At 31.9% G+C, this 21,012-nt stretch overlaps 1 long non-coding RNA gene across 2 annotated transcripts in view; it reads left to right on the top strand.

Moving 5' to 3' along the window:
* LOC123379909 overlaps nucleotides 1-21,012 on the top strand; it is a 129,727-nt gene that overhangs the window by 12,904 nt on the left and 95,811 nt on the right. Inside the window, exon 3 of one of the 2 annotated variants that reach the window (XR_006584945.1) lies at nucleotides 7,419-7,476. The exons of the other annotated variant lie outside the window; for it this stretch is intronic. This is a non-coding gene — a long non-coding RNA (uncharacterized LOC123379909). Of the gene's footprint in view, nucleotides 1-7,418; nucleotides 7,477-21,012 lie in introns of those variants that run through there. 2 annotated transcript variants of the gene reach the window in all.

Consider the following 21,012-nt stretch of genomic DNA (forward strand, 5'->3'; position numbering starts at 1 on the left):
TCATGGGTGTTTTATCTTAAAAGACATAACCACATACAAAGTCCTCTAAGTTTTCTCCTATATTGTCTTCTAGAAGTTGTATAGTTTTGCATTTTCTATTTATATCTTTGATCAATTTTGAGTTAATTTTTATAAAGTATGTAAGGTCCATGTCCAGATTCATTTTTTGTTGTCCAGTTGTTACAGTATCATTTGTTGAAGAGCATATATTTACTCCATCGCATTGCCTTTGCTCCTTAGTCAAAGATCCAATAACCATGGGGCTCTATTTCCAGGTTCCCTATTCTGTTCCAGTGATCTATTTGTCTATTCTTTCACCAACACTACACTTTTTTGATCACTGTCACTTTATAGTAGGTCTTGATATCAGTAGACCTCAGTCTTCTCCACTTAGTTCTTCACCTTCACTAACATGCTAGCTATTCTGGTCGTTTGCCTCTCCATATAAACTTCAGAATCAGTATATCCATGAAATAATTTGCTGGGATTTGATTGATATTGTATTGAATTTCTAGACCAATTTGGGAAGAATTGACATCTTGACAGTATTGTCTTCCTGTCCATGAAGATATTTTTCTCCATTGATTCTTTGATTTCATTTATCAGGGTTTTAGTTTTCTTCATATAGATCTTGTCTGTATTTTGTTAGATTTATACCTAAGTGTTTTATTTGGGGAGAGTGTGCACGTAAATGGTATTGTCTTTAATTTCAAGTTCCATTTATTCTTTGCTAGTATAAAGAGAAACAGTTGACTTAAGAATATCAACCTTGTATCCTTCAGCCATGCCATACTTGCTTACTACTAGTAGTTTTTTGTTGTGTTGCCACTGTTTTTTTTTTTAATTTATACATAAATGGTTATGTCATCTGCAAAGAAAAGCTATTTTAAGTCTTTATCACCTTATTGCATTAGCAAAGACGTCCAGTGCAATGTTGATAAAGAATGGTGAGAAGTGACATCCTCACCTTGATCATGAGTTTAGTCAGAAAACTTCAAATTTCTTGCCACTCTGATGTTTCCTGTAGCCTTTTTGTAGATGGTCTTCATGTTGAGAAAGCTTTTCTCAATTTCTAGTTCACTGAGATTTTTATCATGAATGAGTATTTAGATTAAAAAAAATTCCTACATGGTTGGCCTTGCTCTGGATAAGGAAATTATATACTGTCACAGGTCAAACCGATAAGGAATGATTCAGAACACCACAAAATGAAACCTGAAGCCAGGAGATAGAGTTTAGAAATACAAATGAAATAAAGACGATTGCGTAGGAGGTATTGACTCTGTTCATCTTGGCCAGAAGATGGAGACTCTTCAGCCACTGTAGATTATCAAATTCAACAACCAAATTTCATTCCTTCTCTTGCTTATGCTGATCACAGGATTTGAGGATTATATCTAATTCTTTGAAGAGGTGTCCCCTAACACCCACTGTCTCCACAGTTTACTTGTGCCCAGAGCATATTCCCTTGATGTGCAATTCTCTGACTGGCTGCTAGTAAGATTCTGGGGATTTGGGGCCAGGTTTGTTAAAACAAAAATTACATTTTCTTTTTCTTTCTTTTTTTTTTTTTTTAAATATGTTGATGTGATAGATTACATTCATTTTTAAATGTTGAGCCATCCTTGCATAACTGAAGTAAATCCCATTTAGTTGGAGTATATAAATCCTTTTATACTGTGATGGATTTGATTTGCTGATATGTTGTTGAGGATTTTTACATTATGTTCATGAGATACTGGTTTGCAGTTTCCTTGCAGTGTCTTGTTCTGATTTTGGTATTAGTGTTATTCTACTCTCATCAAATGAGTTAGCGAATATTCCCTTTGCTTCTGTCCTCTGGAAGAGATTGTAGTGAATTAGTATAATCCTTAAATGTTTTGTAGAAGTCAAAAGTGTATGTATCATATCCTATCTGGGCCTCAAGGTTTCTGTTTTGGAAGATCCTTGATTATTGACTCAATTTCTTTAATAGATAGAGGCCTATTTAAATTATCTATTTCTTTGAGTTCTGGTAGATTTTGTCTTTCAAGGCATTGGTCTTTTTCATCTAGGTTATCATATTTGAAGGCATAGTTGTTTGGAATATTCCCTTATTAGTCTTTCAATGTCCATAGGATCTATAATTATGTTCCTCTTGATTTCTGATAGTTTTTATCCTTTTTTTCCCTTAATCTGGCTAGATTTATCATATTATTGGTCTTTAAAAGAACGAGCTTTTACTTTTCTTGATTTTTTTTTTTCTGTATTAATTTCCTGTTTTCAATTTCCATGATTTCTCCTTCATCTCTTTTTATATTTTTTTCTTCTTTGGCTTTTTTCTGAATTTAATTTGCCCTACCTTTTGCTGAGGTGGAAATTTATGTTATCGATATTGATCTTCTTTTCTAAAATATACATTCAATATTATACATTTCTTCATATTTGCACATCCCACAAATTATAAATTGTGCTTTTTTTGTAGTTCAAAATATTTTTAATCTTAATTTCTCATGAGATTTTCTTTGATCCATGTGTTATTTAGTAGTATGTTGTTTGATCTCCACATATTTTGGTGTTTTTCAGTTATCTGGTATTCTAGTTTAACTCCATTGTCATATAAAAGCAGACACTGCATGATTTCTATTCTTAAATTTATTAAGGTGTGTTTTATGGCCCAGAATATGGTCTGTCTTGGTGAATGCTGCACATGAGCCTGGATAAAAACATGTGTGTTCTATTGTTGCATGAAGTACTCTATAGACAACAGTTACATCCAGTTGATATTGTGAACTTCAACTATGCCTTTAGTGATTTTTCTGCCTGCTGGATTTGTCCATTGCTGAGAACCGGGTGTTGAAGTTTCCAATTATGATAGTGAATTCATGTGTTTTTACTTGAAGTTTTATTTTTTCTTCATGTAACTTGATGCTTTGTCATTACATTGCATACATTAGGAATATTTGTCTTTTTAGAGAATTGACATCTTGATTTTTTTTTTTTTTTGTAAAAATTATTTACATTTTGGGCTAAAACGTACTTGGTCATGATACAGTCACTATTTTTACATGGTGGGACTTGTTATTTTTGTAAATTATTACATTTATGTTCATGAAATATTTGTCTATAATCTGGGACTTGCTATATGTATTTGGTATCATGCCAATGCCAAATCAGTTGAAAATTATTTATTCTACTTCCATGTACTAGAAACTTTTTTGTGTGCATTTTTTTTTTCTTTACATATTTGGTAGATTTTGAGAATAAAACTATATGAGCCTAGAGTTTTGTATGTGAGAATTATTTTTCCACACACCTAAATGCTTTTGTAAATATAGAACTATTCAGATAAATTTTTTGTGAAATAGCTTTAGCTATTTGTATCTTTCATGAAACTTTCCATTTCATCTAAATTGTTGAATTTCCTGATGTAAATTTGTTCACAATATGTCTTTACCATCCTTTTAATATCTATAGAATTCATAGTGAGGTAACCAGTCTTCTTCCTTTGGGTATTGACTTGTGTCCTGTGTGGTTTTATTTAACATCTGCTTAGATGTAAGAAATTTGTGGATGTTTTCTACAAATTAGGTCTAAAATTTATTTATTTTTATTCCATGATCTATTTTAGTGATTTTTGACTCTGATATTGATCTACTTTAAAAAAAAAATTACATTTGGTGTTCTAATTCTCATTGTTAAATTAAAAGCAGACATCATTGATTAGCAGCCTCTATTGTTAAGATAGTTATTTTGTGTTATACATATTTGCTATATTGTTCTAAAGGCATTTCCTAAATCATGGTGCATTTACTCTCATGTTTTTTTTTTATTTATTTCTCCTTTGACTCCCAGTGAGATTTTGAATTGTATTACTTAGTTTCCAAATAAATAGGAAAATTCCAGATGTCTATTATTGATGTCTAATTTAATACCATTATGAACATGGAACATTATTTAAGTGAGCTGACTTCTTTTAAATTTAATGGAACTTCTTTTGTGGCATAAAACATGATAAGTTTTAGTAAATGTTCCACATGCATTTGAAAATAATGCATATATCAGGAGTGTCTGGGTAGGTCAGTCAGTTAAGTGTCTGACTTTTGACCTCAGCTTAGGTCATGATCTCACCGTTTGTAAATTCAAGCCCTAAATCAGGTCCTGCACTGACAGCCTGGAGCCTGCTTGGGATTCTGCCTCTTCCTCCTTGCCCCTCTCCTGCTTGTTCTCGTTCTCTCTCTCTCTCTCTCTCTCTCTCTCTCTCTCTCTCTCTCAAAATAAACAAAAGTTGAAAAAAATGTATATTGTTTTTGAATGTAGTGTTGTACTAATGTTATTTAGTTAAATTTGATTGATAGTGTTGTTCAAAGTGCTATATCCTCTGTATTTGTACTGATTTACTGTCTACTGTTTAGTTAATTGAGAGAGGGCTATTGAAATTCCCAACTATAATTGTGGATTTACCTATTTCTTTGTCATTTGATAAGATTTTATTCATGTATTTTGAAGCTCTGTTGTTAGGTGAATAAATATTTAGGGTGTAATTTCCAGTATATGGATTGACTTCTTATTATACAACAAGGCTCTTTATCGCTGGCAATATTATTTGCTCAGAAATCTATTCTACCTGTTAATTATATAGTAATTCTAGCTTTCTTTCAATGAATGTAATATTTGTTTTTCCATCTTTTCTCTTTTAACTTATTTGTGTCTTCCTTTTGGTAGCTTATAATTGCATCTTGCTTTCCAAAAGCATCAAATCTGGTATTTACTATTTGAGTGTTTAGTTGTTACATTAAATATGACTGTTTATAAGGTTAAATTTTCTATTTTTTTCTATAGGTCCTCTCTGTTCTTTTTCCCCTTATTCCTATTTTCTGCTTAATTTAGTATTATATAAAATCAATTTATTCATATAATTGGCTTTTTAGCTATTTGTTTTGTTTTCTACTAATTGCTTCAATTTTTGTAATATACAATATATATCATTAATTTACCTTAGTCTACATTCAAGTTATATTTTCCAATTCCATGTATTATGTTACAACAGTAGTGTGTTTGCTACAGTATACTTCTATTTCTAGCTTCCTGACTTTTGGCCTTTGTCATCCACTTAACACTTACATATTTTATACATCTCAAAGTACATTACTGTAAATCTTTGGTTGTTCTTTTTAAAAATAACTTATGTTAAAATGGGAAAATATATCAGAGTCAGCATAACCTCAGGGTATCAGGAACACTAGTGGTTAAATAATCTCAGTTTGAATACATAGTCTTACCTACACATTGAAGTGACTCAGTGATTTCCTTTTGATATCAAGGGCTGTGTGTGTGTGTTTGTGTGTGTGTGTGTGTGTGTGTGTGTGTGCACGCTTAGGTAGGGCAAAACTGTTTTTGTTATTTTTTGGTTTTGGTTAAACTTTTTTTTTCTTAAATTTCATTTAACTTGATGCATTTTTTAATTTTTTAAAATATTTTAGTTATTATACAGTACAATACTGATTTCAGGAGTAGAATTCAGTGATTGATCACTTAAATACAACACCCAGTGCTCATCACAAGTGCCCTCCATAATACCCATCACCCATTCATCCTATACTCCACCCACCTCCCTCTGTCAACCCTCCATTGATTCTCTATCATAAGAGTCTGTTGTTGTTTGTTTCCCTATTTTCTCCCCCCACCTTCCCATATGTTCATCTTTTTTATTTTTTTAATTCCACATATGAGTGAAATCATACAACAGCATTATCAAACTATGCAGAAAGCCCAAATGTCTATCAACTGATGAATGGTAAAGATGTGGCACACACACACACACACACACACACACACACACACACACACAATGGGGTAAAACCTATCCATTAAAAAAAAGTGAATTTTTGACTTTTTCAATGAGGTGGATGGAGCTAGAATGTATTATGCTAAGTGAAATAAGTCAATCAGACAAAGACAAATACTGTATGATTTCACTCACATGTGATGATTGTTTTTTTTTTTTAAAGCAGTTTTAAATAACTAGTATAAGGGAAGATTCATTGAGCTAGAAGAGCATCTAAACTAGTAAAGCATAAGTAAAACAATAGAATATTTTCTATATTTACTTGTTAACCACAATTCCACAGTTCACATAACTTACATACTTGAAAGAGCTATTAATCATGGGAAACTTTTAAATGTCACACAACAAAGATTTTTCACAAAATCATTGACTCTTAGAGTGGAAGAAAAGGTAAGTTTTTGTTCAACTTCTCACTCAATGTATACATTAACATATCCCTTACATTTAGCCAGCCAACTTTGGTTAAATACTTGGAATGTCTAAAATCTTACTATTTCACAAGACAGGTCATAGCAATGCTGGAAAACTTAATCAGAAATATGTCTGCTTATAATTTCTGCCCACTGGTCTTGAGGTGACATGTGATATTCCAGTGAAGCCTAATCCCTTTCTACTAAACAAATATTCTGATAGTCAAAATTACTACGGATATCCATGATTAAAAAGGAACTTGAGGAGCAATTAGGGAAACCTTAACATAAACTACATATTAGATAATACACATCTTTTTAAATATGTTGTATTTTGTTGATATTATAAAATATCTTTAGAGTTGCATACTAAACCTTAGTGATGAACTGTTACATGACACTTGCTTTAAAACGGTGAAATAATAAGGCATATATTTCCATAAAGTTTGTTTTTTAATGAAAAAGAACTTCTGTTGAACAGGAATTCAATGTATTTTCTTGTTTTAAAATTAATGTAATTTTTTATCTCTTAAACACACGAAGGTAAATGAGTCCTATTTTAATAGTTCAGCTTCAGGAAAAGACACATACTCCAACAAAGCCAGCATAACAGTATCTGGCTAGAGAATATCACATGGGGCAATTTGAGTTGTGCACAATATTAGTACGGACACAAAATGTTCTTTGTATACATACATCAACTTAAAGGAATGGATAGATGGCATCTTCTAAGAATTGCCAGCTCTTTTTCTATGTGCACCATTTCCATGCAGTATAACATATTCTTGTTCAGCCTTTATTTCGTTCTAAATGTAGTTTTCTGTGCTAAGTTTTTTCTTGAGGGCATTTTAGGTGCAAAATAGTTATGTGTCCATTTTTGCTCAAAAAATATAGAAAATGGTTTATAATAAAATAATGCATCTTTCAAATAATGACTCCTCATAAACTTCATCCATTCATCATTACCTATTTACTCTTTTCCTCTTTTAAGTAAGATGAAACTTTACTACATGATTTATCTACAAATTGTTTTAATTTATTTTTCAATTGTTGCTTACTACCTATGTAAAGTATGTTATGTGTTCTTTTCAATTTGTGACATTGTTTGGATACCATAGTATAGACACTACTCATCATATTTAAAAAAAATTAATGTTTTTATTTATTTTTGAAGGAGAGAGAGAGAGACAGAGCATGATCAGGGGAGGAGCAGAGAGAGAGGGAGACACAGAATTTGAAGCAGGCTCCAGGCTCTAAGCTGTTAGCAGAGAGCCCGATGTGGGGGTCAAACTCAAACTGTGAGATCATGACCTGAGCTGAAGTCGGACACTTAACCGACTGAACCACCCAGGCGCCCCTCATAATTTTTTCAATTTTAACTACTACGGCTTTTTCAATTTCCCAAATGTGAGGCTGATAATTCTTGACATTTATTAGCACATACATTCATTTTATTTAATTTTTGTTATTGTTATTGTGAGGGAATAATTTTCTATAATGGCTTCTAACCATTTATTGCTAGCATAAAAAAACTAATCATTTATTTCATACTAAATAAGAACAAAACCATTTTGTTCTTATTAAAAAATTTTATGGTTAATTCTTGTGTAAATTATAAACCTGAAAAACACATTAAAAGCATTCTTTAACTTAGCAGCAATTATAACAAAGGTTAGACATTCTTAAAATAAAATGATAAATGATTAACAAAAATAGTATAATTAAGCATGGAAAGGAACCCAGAATATTTCTTAGAAGAAATTTAAATAGTTAATAACATTATCATTTGTTTAATGCTTAAAGAAGTATACATGTTAAATTTCATATTGATGAGTACTTTAATAAAAGAGATGCTGAATTTCATACTGACAATTTAGATCAGTATAGCTTTTCTAAAAAGCAATTTGGTAATACAGATCAGGCATCTTTAAAAGTTTACATCCTATGACATGGTAATTCTCCCATTTATAGGAGTCACTTCTATGAGAAGAAAATGAGAAATGAATAAAAATTTCTACCATTATTTATAATGGTTTTATTTATATTACTTCTAATAAAACCAATTGTATATGATGGATTATACACTCATTAAATACATGTAATTAGTAATATTTAGTGAAATAATTACATGTTCATGATTTACATGCTGTGATGCGATATAAAGCCTCACAGGCACATGCAAGTTTGCATATTAAAATAGTACTACACAAGACAATTATAAAGATGCTTGCCTACTATTTAATTCTATTCTTATTATAGATGGCTCAACACCAATAACTTAGTAACATTGGCCTGTCAATAAAGTAAACTATGAGAACATTCTATTATTTTAACAGGTTGTGAAATTCTTCAGGTAGATCTGATATGTACAATTAAATCTTACTACAAATCCTTATTACACATACATTGTATTGGGATCTGCTTGCTTAATGTTTTACAGATGTAAATTTTTCTGTCTATAAAATTTGAAATTGGTGTACTCCTAAAGTAAGGCATGGATATTTTTATACTGGTTATATGGATGTCCTATTTCATTTTAGTCACACAAGGGCCTTAAGAATTGTCTGCTTTCTATGAGTTTACAATTATAAAGGTTGTTTTGCAGTAGTTAGAGATGACAGTTCTTCTGTTATAAAATTGATTTTTATCTGGGATAGTTCTGTGGTTTTTTCCCTTCCCATATGTTTTTCTATTGTTTAAAAGGTTACCAAATTTGTATTCAAGATCATGTTTCCAATGAAATTAAAATTCTTTCCATGGAAAATGACCTTCCATCACAAATCCATTCATTAGAGTAGCCCTGTATTGCTAAGGAGCTCTCTAATTCCCCATTTTAGTGTAATAATGATTTTAAAAAAACTTATTTTTCTTAGAGTTAAGGTGCTCTTAAATCCTGTATACTTTTCTAGTAACATGTAAATGAGACCTTTAATGTCTGTAATTAATATTAAAGTAATTTAGCATTGTATTAATAGCTCAAACCAATTAAAAAAAACAAAACAAAAACAACTACACAGAACCAAGACAGCGAATGGTTTTGTGTTTATCACTGTAAAAAATAAAACTTGATTTCTATTTCCTAGAGCTGTATATAGGTCAACCTCCTAGGAAAACAACCATGTGTTCTTTTAGGGTGAAATGTCCATTTCAATTCATTACAGTCTATTCTCACCACTACATCAAAGTGGCAAAATAAAATCATTCTTTTTTATGAAACTTTTTCTGAATTTGTTCCCCTTAGACACATTTAATATAAAACTATAATATATAATAGTTATAATAGTTTAACTATAATATAAAATATTTTAATTAATATATAATAATTGTAATTGTAATATTGTAATAGTATATATAGTAATAGTATATGTAATAGTATATATATAGTATATAATAGTATATGTAATAGTATATATATATATAGTATATAATATTGTAATATATAATAAATTGTAATTGTAAGTTGTAATAGTGTAAATTATAATAGTTTAATTAGTAAATAGTTATCTGTCTATCATCTATATATTACTTTCCTTATTCTAAACGTGATTTAGAGAACAGACAGCATTCTTTTAAACATCTAATTCTACAAATAAAAATTTTAGTCACGAATTTTTAATCAAAATAAATTTATTTAAAACAGGAGATTTCTTATAAAATTCAGGGTTAAAGTAAAATAAATTCTCAAAAGAAATTCTATTTTAGATGAACACATTTAATCTAATTTCTTAGGTTAGCATTTTTTTTTCTTTTAGGGGCTTTGGGGCTCTGATCTCATATGGCCAAAAACATTTTTTCAGTTTACATATTGTTGTCAAAATTCAGTCTAGTGTGCATTATTTTAATTTTGTCAAAATCGTGTGTATCCTTGTGAGGTTTTTAATTTAAAATGGGGAATAATCTTTCCATAGTGAATTTTTACTACATTATGAGTCCAATTTGATTGTAAGACTGAGCACCTGAGAAGATGGAAAGTTTCACACTAAAATGCTCCTAGGTACTAGTGATCGAATTTTGAGAGTCCCCAAAGGTGCTAAAGTTTGTTGCGTTCTGGCTGTTTTAAATTTGGAGATAATGGTGTTAAGTCAACATTCCAACTGTCTGAATAAATAAGAAAGGCAGTTGGGGGATATAGCTGCTCTACCAAGCAGTTATTTCTGTCTTGCTTTCACAAGGTCCAAGTGAGCTGTATATTATAAATCTCATCGAAGGGGGCATTTCATGTGGAAAAAAAAATGTTTCTTCATCTGAGTAGTTAAATGGATGTTAGATTTATAATGTAATTTTCAACTCTCTATATTTTTTCATGCATTTTTGATGAGGATGTTATGTTTCACAATTGGAAAAAAATAAATTTTTAATTGAAGGGGAACCATAGGATATTAGGGGAAAAATGTACCATTGAAAGCAATTTGAGGGGAAATGGTAGAAAATAATAACAAAGATAAAATGATAAATTAAACAAAAAGCAACTAAAGAATGTTATTTCAGCATAAGAATACCATGCTCTTTCAACTTCTTAACCAGAGTGCAGTGAACATATTCAAGGCTTATTATACAAAGGATGTCTCTGTTATCAGTAGAAATGTCATATATAAAAGCCCCAAACATGTACTTTTTAAGGGAGTATCCGCACAATGTCATTTTATATATAAAGCTTCACTATTTTGGGTGCCTGGGTGGCTCAGTTGGTTGAGTGTCTGACTCTTGACTTCTGGTCAGGTTATGATTTATGAGTTCAAGCCCTGTATGGGGCTCTGAGCTGAAAGCATGGAGCCTGCTTGGGTTTATGTCTCCCTCTCTCGCTGCCCTTCCCCCCACTTGCTCTCTCCGTCTCTCTCAAAATAAATAAAGTTTAAAAACAGCAACCAAAAAAATCTCCACTATTTGCTGGTACATTTAACAACTTATTTCACTTGTAAGATGCTCCAAAATTTTTGGAGCAAAATATGTATACACTTTAAAAAATATAGCTATATATAAATTAAATGCTTTAAATATAAGAACACAAGTCATGATAAAATTATGTGCCTGTTTGTCATAATTTCTAATTTTTATCAATGTAATTTATATGGTGATTTTAGATACATAATATACAATTATGTAATGAATTTTATAACATTAGCATATCTTATGCTTAAAAAACACATTCCATTATTTTAGATTTTCAGAGATTAACTTTCAATGAAAAATATTTTATTTTATTCATTTATTTTTCAATATATGAAGTTTATTGTCAAATTTGTTTCCATATAACACCCAGTGCTCATCCCAAAAGGTGCCTCCTCAATACCCATCACCCACCCTCCCCTCCCTCCCACCCCCCATCAACCCTCAGTTTGTTCTCAGTTTTTAACAGTCTCTTATGCTTTGGCTCTCTCCCACTCTAACCTCTTTTTTTTTTTTTTTCCTTCCCCTCCCCCATGGGTTTCTGTTAAGTTTCTCAGGATCCACATAAGAGTGAAACCATATGGTATCTGTCTTTCTCTGTATGGCTTATTTCACTTAGCATCACACTCTCCAGTTCCATCCATGTTGCTACAAAGGGCCATATTTCTCAATGAAAAATATTTTAAATCATTTTAGATATTGTACTCTCTACAACTGGGGATCACCAGATGCCATGTGTTTCTTTAACATTGAAACTCACAATGCTAATAATTGTTTTTCATTGCTTATTACTTGCAGTGACGTTATTTAAGGTGATAATTATAAACAAATGTATATGCGTTCTATTCACAACTAGGAAATTCATTGTAAGATATATTGGAAAACAATCAGTGTAAAATATTTAGGGCTAATGATAGTATAGAGCAGAATAACCATCTTATTTTGCAGAAATTACTCGGTAAATAATACATTAACCAATCAGAAATAAAGAAAGATTAAAGTTAATAGGATTAATGCTTTAATTTCACATAGTAATAATGGCGATAATCAGATTATTGAATGCTTATTCTGGGTAGCAATAATTCCAATTTTATCTCAGTTGAATAGAAGCTCCTGCAGCAAAGCAGGAGAAACTAGCTGGCTGCAGACAGGCCCCCCCAAGGTGGCAACAATGTTTAGTTTGCTGCTGTCCAAATTACTCTTAGCTGAAATTAACTCTATCAGAATAAGTCAGTGTCCTGTGGGCAGACTTATATGTAGAGTAATTTACATAGACCAATATAAAAAATTTAAATCTAATAAATTGATATAAGAAGGAAAGATCATTAGAAGACCAGAAATCTAATTCGTTATTTTTCTATCAGCAAACCAAATGAGAGGTTAAATTAAAAACAAAGTTGAACCAAAAGTTTGGATTATGAGAGTGGGTTTCATGTCCTTTATAGCCTTTGATATACAGAAGTAGATAAAATACATCACTTTTTAAAAGTATAAAGTATTAGAAAAGTTTGAAGCGTAGCAAGGCCAACAGATCAGGAGACAATCGTCACTTTTACTACTCACAGTTCCCATAAGGAGAGGGCATACCACATTATGTAGGGCGACATAGGAAAACCAGTTGATGGCAGGCAAAGGGTGGGGGAAATTGTGGGTAACAGTGTTTCCTGTGGTTTCCACAGGAATGAACAAGTGAGGCAGTTAAAAAGGTTTAGGATTGGCTGATTTCAATAATTTCAGTCGGCTATGGGGCACAAGGGGCTGCCCTGAGTTGTCTGGTACCAGGCCCTGGAATGATCAAGGTAGGTATAGTATGTTGGCCCAGAGTGTGAGACAAGGAAAGTGAGTAAGAGTAGGGACTCTGGTTGGTTTGTATTTGAAAAACATGCCCCCAGGATGGGGATACTTCTTGGTGACAAGGCAGGCATAATGCTAAGACAGGGTGACTGAGACATTGAGACATATTATTAGATTGTCAAGAGTAAGACATGTTGAACTTATGCATGTTGGGTAGATGTCAAGTCTAAAGATAGAGACAAACTGTGTAGCCAACACAAACTATAGTTGGCATGAATTCATTACTCTCTACTGGACATATCAGACACCAGGTAGTTACTGCTGAAAGGTCCCATGACTCATTTTTTTGTTTTTTTCTGTTTTCATTTCTGTTCCACCACTTAGAAAAAGAAAGCTCTCTTTAAAAATTTTTCCATGTTTAAAGATAGGCTTAGAATCTTTTATTTGTTATAAGGTAATCTCTGATCCATTATGTTAACTTCAGTTTATTTATCAAAAGTCAGCTAGCTCTCTAGGTTAATATGCCCAGAGTAAGAGGTAGTGATTCAAGCCCAGTTCCAAAGATTATGCTTTGCATGTCCTATAAATGTTATCTTTTCCTGATTGCTCTTGTGGAAGCGTTTTATTTTATTTTATTTTATTTTATTATTTTATTTTATTTTATTTTAATCAATTGTCAAATATTCATGGATTCTAGTTATAACCAAGATTGAATATCTTTTATTTTGAATCTTGTTAAGAATTCCAAAACCCTCTCTTGACATTGTTTCTCACATAGCCTCATTTTGAATTCTCAAAAAAAAAAAAAAAAAAAAAACCCAAAAACTTTATGGTGTACTAAATCCAAAAAGGGGCATATACTCTGGAGATGCTAGACCTGAGGAGCATTCATGTTTGGCTAACTCACTGTGGTGTTCTTTTGTTGTTGTTGTTTTTGTTTTTTTTCGCTTTGTTTTTACTTTATGGTGTTTATTCTACATGGCTTTTGTTTTGTTTTAACTGCTACCACAGAATCACTGTTGAGGCTCAGGCTGTTGCATTGTCATGAGCGATTCTCTAGAGCAACACTAGATCAGGCTATCCAACACCTGCAGTGGGTTCCTAAACTAACTCAACTGAATGCTTAATATTTGTCTAAACAGCACGTATGTAAATATCTGGGTTCTGATGTGATTCATCCTTCGACACACACTGCTAGAATGAGACTTCTCCCGTTAATATTATATACCAGGCTTTTTTTTTTCCCTCCCCCCCCCCCAAGAATAGATTTCTTCTTTCTGCAAAGAAATTTTATTTGGGGTCTTTTGTTGGTATCAAGCATTTCTTCTCAGATATCCTGAGCTGACAGGGGCTGCCTAATTTTAGATCTCACCAGAAAATGGAATATTTGGCATTTTGTTCTAAAGTTAGAGATACAATTACCATACAACCCCAGAATTCCACTCTTAGTTATTTACCAGAGAAATGAAAGCTATATCTACAAAAAAATAGTATAGAGAAGTTTATAGTAATTTTATTCATAATAGTCAGAAAATACAACCAATACAAGAGTCCATTCATAAGCAAAAGGGATTAAATAATGGGGTGGTGGTAGTCATTACCCAACAATGGAAAGAAACATGTGACACCATGAATTTATCTCAAGAGTATTTTATTAAGCAAAACAGACTATACTATAAAATTAAATTTATATGAAATTCCAGAGCAGGAAAAATTAATTCTAGTGAATAAAAACAGATCAGTTTTTGTCTAGGCCAGAGAGAAGGGATGATAATTGCCTGAAAATGATATAGGAGAACATTTTGGGGTGATAAAATGTTCTTTCTTGATATTGGTGGTAGTTACATGGGAGTATAGATTAGTTAAAATACACTAAAGTAGATCCTTCAAATGGATATTCTTGATTTTCTATAATGTATACTTCAATAAAGCAGTTTAAAACAATTTAACAATTGAAAACATGAATTCTGGATAATATTAGCTAATTTGGATGTTATGTGAATCAAAATTTTAAAAATATATATGTTAAACTCCTTAATAGAGCTTATAAAGTATGCCTTTTACTGGAATATAGCATTTAAAGGAGCACTTTTTTATTGAATATATAAAATAGACCTCAGTTTCTATGACTATATTGACTACTACTGAAATATCTGAGGGGAGTATACATAAAATGGATTAAGTTGTGCAGTTAAAACACATTTTTATTTACAGTACAATTGTATTCATTTTTCAGCTACATCACTAAAATAAAATAAATTTCAAAATTAACTCACATTTACACTTAAAGGTTAAACCTAAAGAATTTATTTTATTTTTTAATCTTCATTCACTATGGACACTTCTCAGCATCAGTTTTTAGTTGAAAATTATATTCTATAAATTCCGGTTTATGTACCCAGAATTCATTTCTAAATATAGGATAATTAGGAGCTAAACTCTCAATTATTTTTTAAAAATAATTACAAAAAAACTTTCTTGCTCTATTTTTCAGCAAAATATATTCATAGAAGCTTTTGGAAAATACTGTATATGGATAAGATTTTTAGTATATTTGGAAGAAGTAATTTAAAGATACCTAATAATTTTCAAGGAACACTTTTCCAAAAGAAGCTTTTTAAACACATATTTTTTTAAATTTATTCTCTAAATGTTGCTACAAAAAAAAGTTCTATGCCAATTTCATATTTTCTTGGTAATGAAACCAAATTAATGATAATGAACACACAGTTGAAACACCAAGCTTGGGAAATAAAATACATTTCACATAAAGTATATTCAAATTGTATTCACGCAATTTAAAATTATTAATACATTTTTGCATTCTAATTTGGAAAAGGTTTAAATAGTAGCAGTGTTTTACAAAAAAATAATGCCCATATGCATGTACCAGTGCTGTGTAACTGGCAGTTATTTCTTGAAGATAAGGCATTAAGTGGTACTCAATTGGAATATCATCGGGCCAATAATTAAATCTCACAGCTAATTTAGGTTAATTGGGGTAAACATAAGTTTGAAGTATGCAATGTGTGAAAAGTAGCTTTGTGTCCTTATTTCAAATAACAAGTGCAGACAAATGGCTAACAGCTCCTTGACACGGTATTCTGCCAGATATCCAACTTTGGTGAACACTAAATATTTATGTAAAATAACACATTACTCATATATAAATGAACATCACTACAAACTAGAAAACTGTCTCTTTCCTAGTTTAAGTATTTCTCCTGCTATATCATATAGATTAACTTTTTAAGCACAACTTATTTTTAACTATGCATATTCAATCTGTGTTTATATTATCACATATCTTTAATTTATGGACTCCAAATCAGTTGGGGACTCATAGTCCTATGATTTCAGTTCAATGCAACTTTTAATGAAATCACTCTTCTCATCAAATTATACAAATTTATCCAGAGACTGAGAGCTGAATGAAAATATATCTAAATAAATATTCAATAAGATTAAATAATTCCTAATTTATAATTAGACTTATGCTTTACAGGAAATAGTTTAGACTACAAAATTCAATTTCCATTCAAACCAGAAAATAAGCTCTTTTCTTTTAATAATTTAATAATAATTCCATTTTTGATGATTTAGAAATAATCTATATCTTTATAAGTCTATGTCTACTTATATAAGCTACCCCAAAGTAACTATTATCTAATAGCTAGGATAATATTTAAATTTCAATATTTAGAGGGCAAATATACTTCTAAAACCAAGATAAATTATTAAAAATAGAGTATATTGGGTCACACTAATATTTTTTTATTTAAAAAAATAATTCTGTATGAAGTAAAATTATTATGCTTGTTACATCACCAATTTTTAAGTTAATGGACAATAGTGATAATTTTTCCTCTCTTTTGACAAATGAAAATAGATACCATTAGGTCTGAAGTATTCTCTCCTTTCCCACACACACTGCATTTCTTTCCTGTGGGTCACTTTTAATTTTTCCACATGAATTGGTATTACACTCACTCTAGTGTTTTATATGTAGAAATGTGTGAGACTACCTTCATCTTGCCTTCTGAAGGCAGGTGTATTTCTAACACCTGTGAAGTCTTTCAGAGGGAGGAATATCTATAGTGTCCTTTCTGAATCTGCATCTGTAACCCTTTCTTGGGAAAATGATCATACTATATCCTCAAAGATGGATGTGGCTGAATTCTTAACAGGAGATACTTTTTCTAGATAGTAGTATACCTACAGAAATTTTCCTCAGTGATAGGGAGCTAGTCATCCAGTTATTTAGCTCTTGATGAGTCATCTTAAAAGACTAGTGTACCAACCTGGGTTGAATCAGTAATTTAAACATGTGGATGTTTGGTGGGGAGGTGCAAAATGGTGGGTTTAATCAGAGGTTTTGGAGCCATGGTTATTCAAGGTGTTGAAAACAACTAGGTTTCACACGATAAGAGGTGCGGTTAGCACTGTTGATATGCACCAAATGCTGTAGGCCATTGTAAGTACTCACAAGATTTTGGAATTATTATTTAGAAATAGGGCAATAATGATATTTAAAATGAGACTTTCTTGACTAGATAAGTTATTAAAAGATTACTTCACCTATAATGAATAGTTGATTTTGTGTTGATTGATCAAAAAAATGAGTATGAGAGGGGTATGTGGGTGGCTCAGTCAGTTAAGCATCTGGCTCTTGACTTTGGCCCAGGTCATGATCTCATGGTTCATGGGTTCAAGGCCCACAGTGGGCTCTGCGCTGGTAGTATGGAGCCTGCTTGGGATTTTCTCTCCTCTTTCTCTCTCCCCTCCCATGTTCATGTGCTCTGTCTCTCTCTCAAAATAAATACTTTTTTAAAAATGAGTATGACAAAACCAGTTAAATCTAATCAGGAGACTATTCGTATATCTTGGTCAAGATTAGCGATCACTTTGGCTGGTGACACTGGGGATGGGTTACTTATCTCAAACTCAGGCACAGAAATCATATAAAACCTAGCATGATGGTAATTTCCCCCATATATATGTTAACATTTCTGGAAAAAAATGTTATTTTTTCTTCTGTTGTGGTTAACTTCAAATATATGTAATACCAAAACCTCAACCATAAGCACATGAATGTGTTGTTGGGGAAGGAAGAATCAAATCAGAGGCCATAAAGGGCTGGTGAGAAGAACCAAGTGGGGTATAATAATGATCAACTGCAATTGAGTGGGTTCACTCTGAACCCAGGAAACCATTAATATTAATAACCATTAATAAAACATATGGCTGATGTGCTGTATAAGGTATGCCATCATCAAGCATTTAGAAATCAAGGAGATAGTGAATAGGTGGGAAAGTTCTTTTCGCATTAGATTTGTTCAGTTTGAAGCAGGGAGTCCATGAACCTCTGGAAGATACAGTAGCATCTGGAGGACCATCAAGTCCTCCAGAAAGAATGGTTAAAAGGGTAACACAGGGGTTCATATCTCTACCAAGTGCTGAGTTTTAGCATAGGTTTTTTTTTACATTGAAGGAATAGGAATACATTCTTGGAGCCAGGGGGGAAACTAGCCATAGGTTAAAGCTACTATGTCATGGATTACCCAAAAACACTGAAAAATAAGTATCATTGACAAATTCATTATGTTCTCAAAGGGGGTTTTTATGTTCAGAAGATAATTTAGAGTTTACTTTGGTTTGAAAAACTAATATTCAATTGATTAAAGTTACAAACTCCAAAAACAGTTCTTAAGCTTTTAAGCTGTATATGAAAGTTGTATTTCTAAGTCTAGTAAAATTTCACTACCTATATTAATGGGCCTTTGAACAGTGTTTGGTCACATTTACAAACTCAGTTAATTAAACACCTTCAACATTTTAAACTACATTTGTAAATTTAATATATTCAATTTCTTTTTAAGTATTCCAATTGTCTAATTAACAAATAAAGCCTTCCTGCATACTTAAATATCTCATATAAATTTAATATGGTGAGTTAAACCATAAGTTCCCTTAAATATTACAGTACTGAATATGAAATTAGTAAATCCATATTACTTCTCAATTATACTTATTAAAATTGAAATTATAAGATTAATCAGTTTGAGGGCTAAAATGTCAAAAATGTTACAATAAATTGTAAATGCTCAAGTTGCAAATACACATAATTTCTGAACTTAATACAAAAATACTAACAGTATAGGTTTGCTTTAATTCGTTTCTACACTAAATTCTAAATCTCCCAGGAGTTACTAATACTAATGGCTCATTAATAAAAATTATGATCTTAAAAAATATTGGTCTCCTCAGCAAAATTAGGGGGCTCCCTGAGATTATTTCTCAGAGATTGAATCCGGCCCATAATTTATAATTAGGAACATCAACACAATTTTATTAATGACCTAATCCCCATATTGAGCCACTTAAAGAAGTGGGTGGTCACATAACCATATTTGAAGCATCATCACCTGATTTTCAAATCAAATAAGGGTCTGGAAATGCAATCCTATTATCTCTAATAACTGGATGGATATACATAATCTATTTATGCTTCTTTCATTATTTTGTCATTTTACCTAAAAGAGTCTTATGAACATTAAAGTGGTCTAGCTTTGCAGGTGTAACTTCTAAGGTCATTCTGAAACTCAAAGTCTTGGCTACACACTGATAATCTATGATCTGGGCAATACCCTGAAATCCAAAGCCTCCCGGCTGCCTGGGTTGTTATCATATTACCCGTTCTGCAATACTGCCATAGAGACCAGATGACTGAAGCTGTAGGCTGAGGATCTCCAGATTTTCAGTGCCTAGTCCCATCCTGGCCAGAAAGGAAACGGACAGCATCCATCATTCAGACATGTATTAGGAAATGTTAAAATAGTCTAGGCCTTGATTTTCAGAAAGTAATACAGTCAAAACAACCAAAAAAAAAAAAGTTTTGAGATAAACACTTCTGGTCAGGAGAGAGAATAGTAGACAAGGCTCTTTAATCAGGTGGCCTTGGTTCAAATCCTGACTCTTATGCTTACTAATTCTGTAATGAAGGATAGTTCTATATTAAACTAGTTTGTTTGGGGCACCTCATTAGCTCATTCTGTTTTCAGTTTTCACACCTTTAAAATGGAATACCAGTGTTTCCTGAATACAGTGTATTAAGGATTAATTAAAATGACAGCACATTAGAATTACCCAGGTTGATTTTAAAAATAATCACAGGCTCCTGGATGTCAGTCCACAATGACTAGATCAGAATCTGTAAAGGCAGGAACCTAGATATGCTAATAAAGAAACGTGAATAGTAGCTAGTAAGTGCTTATAATATTTTATTATGTGTGTAGCCCTAGACCAAATTTATCTCTGAACTTCAGTCTTATCATCGATGATACATGCAAGCAGAAAATAATTACAACTAATAGTTATTTTTTTTCATATGCTTCCAAGTAGCTTTTGGAGGAGAACTTAACTTTCTACTCTAAATTGGCCTGCAACCCTCTTTTTTATTCTTTTTTCCTTAGTCCCCTGCCCATCCCCTGGATTATTCCCTCTACTTTGGGTGTGGCCTTTATAACTCAATTTGAAGGAATAATCATTCATATGCTACCCTCATGGGAACACATTTTAAATCCTTCAGTAACTCTAGGGTGGAGACAAATTTCCCTTGAGTATTTGGATTACTATACATAAAATCAGAATAAGGGTAATATATGTGCCATTCACTAGGTGTGTCCGGAGTACAAGAAGGTGTCCTAGGACACTCAGCATAGTTTTATCATTTGTGATAACAGTGGATCCTCTGTTCTTTGCTCCTGCTCTTTCACTTTCAATGTCACCATCTCCATCTGCTTCAGAATATTCATTCCTATTTTTATAACACTGTTTTCCTTTCAGAATTTCTGAACTTACCTCTAGATTAAGGGATTCAGGACAGAACTCTGCCTCTCAGACCTAAGATAGTGTCCCAAACACCTCGATGAACATATTGTCAGTGTTCCTTTCCAACTCCTTCCCCTTTCTCAGTATGAGGGAGACACTTTTCCCTGATTTGTTGAAGGGTTCTCTAATAATCATATCATGATGTTTACTCTATTGACCTGTGTGGATCCCCCATATCCTGTCAGTTCCTCAATGGGTAAATCC

Source organism: Felis catus, chromosome C2 (genome assembly GCF_018350175.1).
Source record: "Felis catus isolate Fca126 chromosome C2, F.catus_Fca126_mat1.0, whole genome shotgun sequence".
NCBI classification, from domain to species: Eukaryota; Metazoa; Chordata; class Mammalia; order Carnivora; family Felidae; genus Felis; species Felis catus.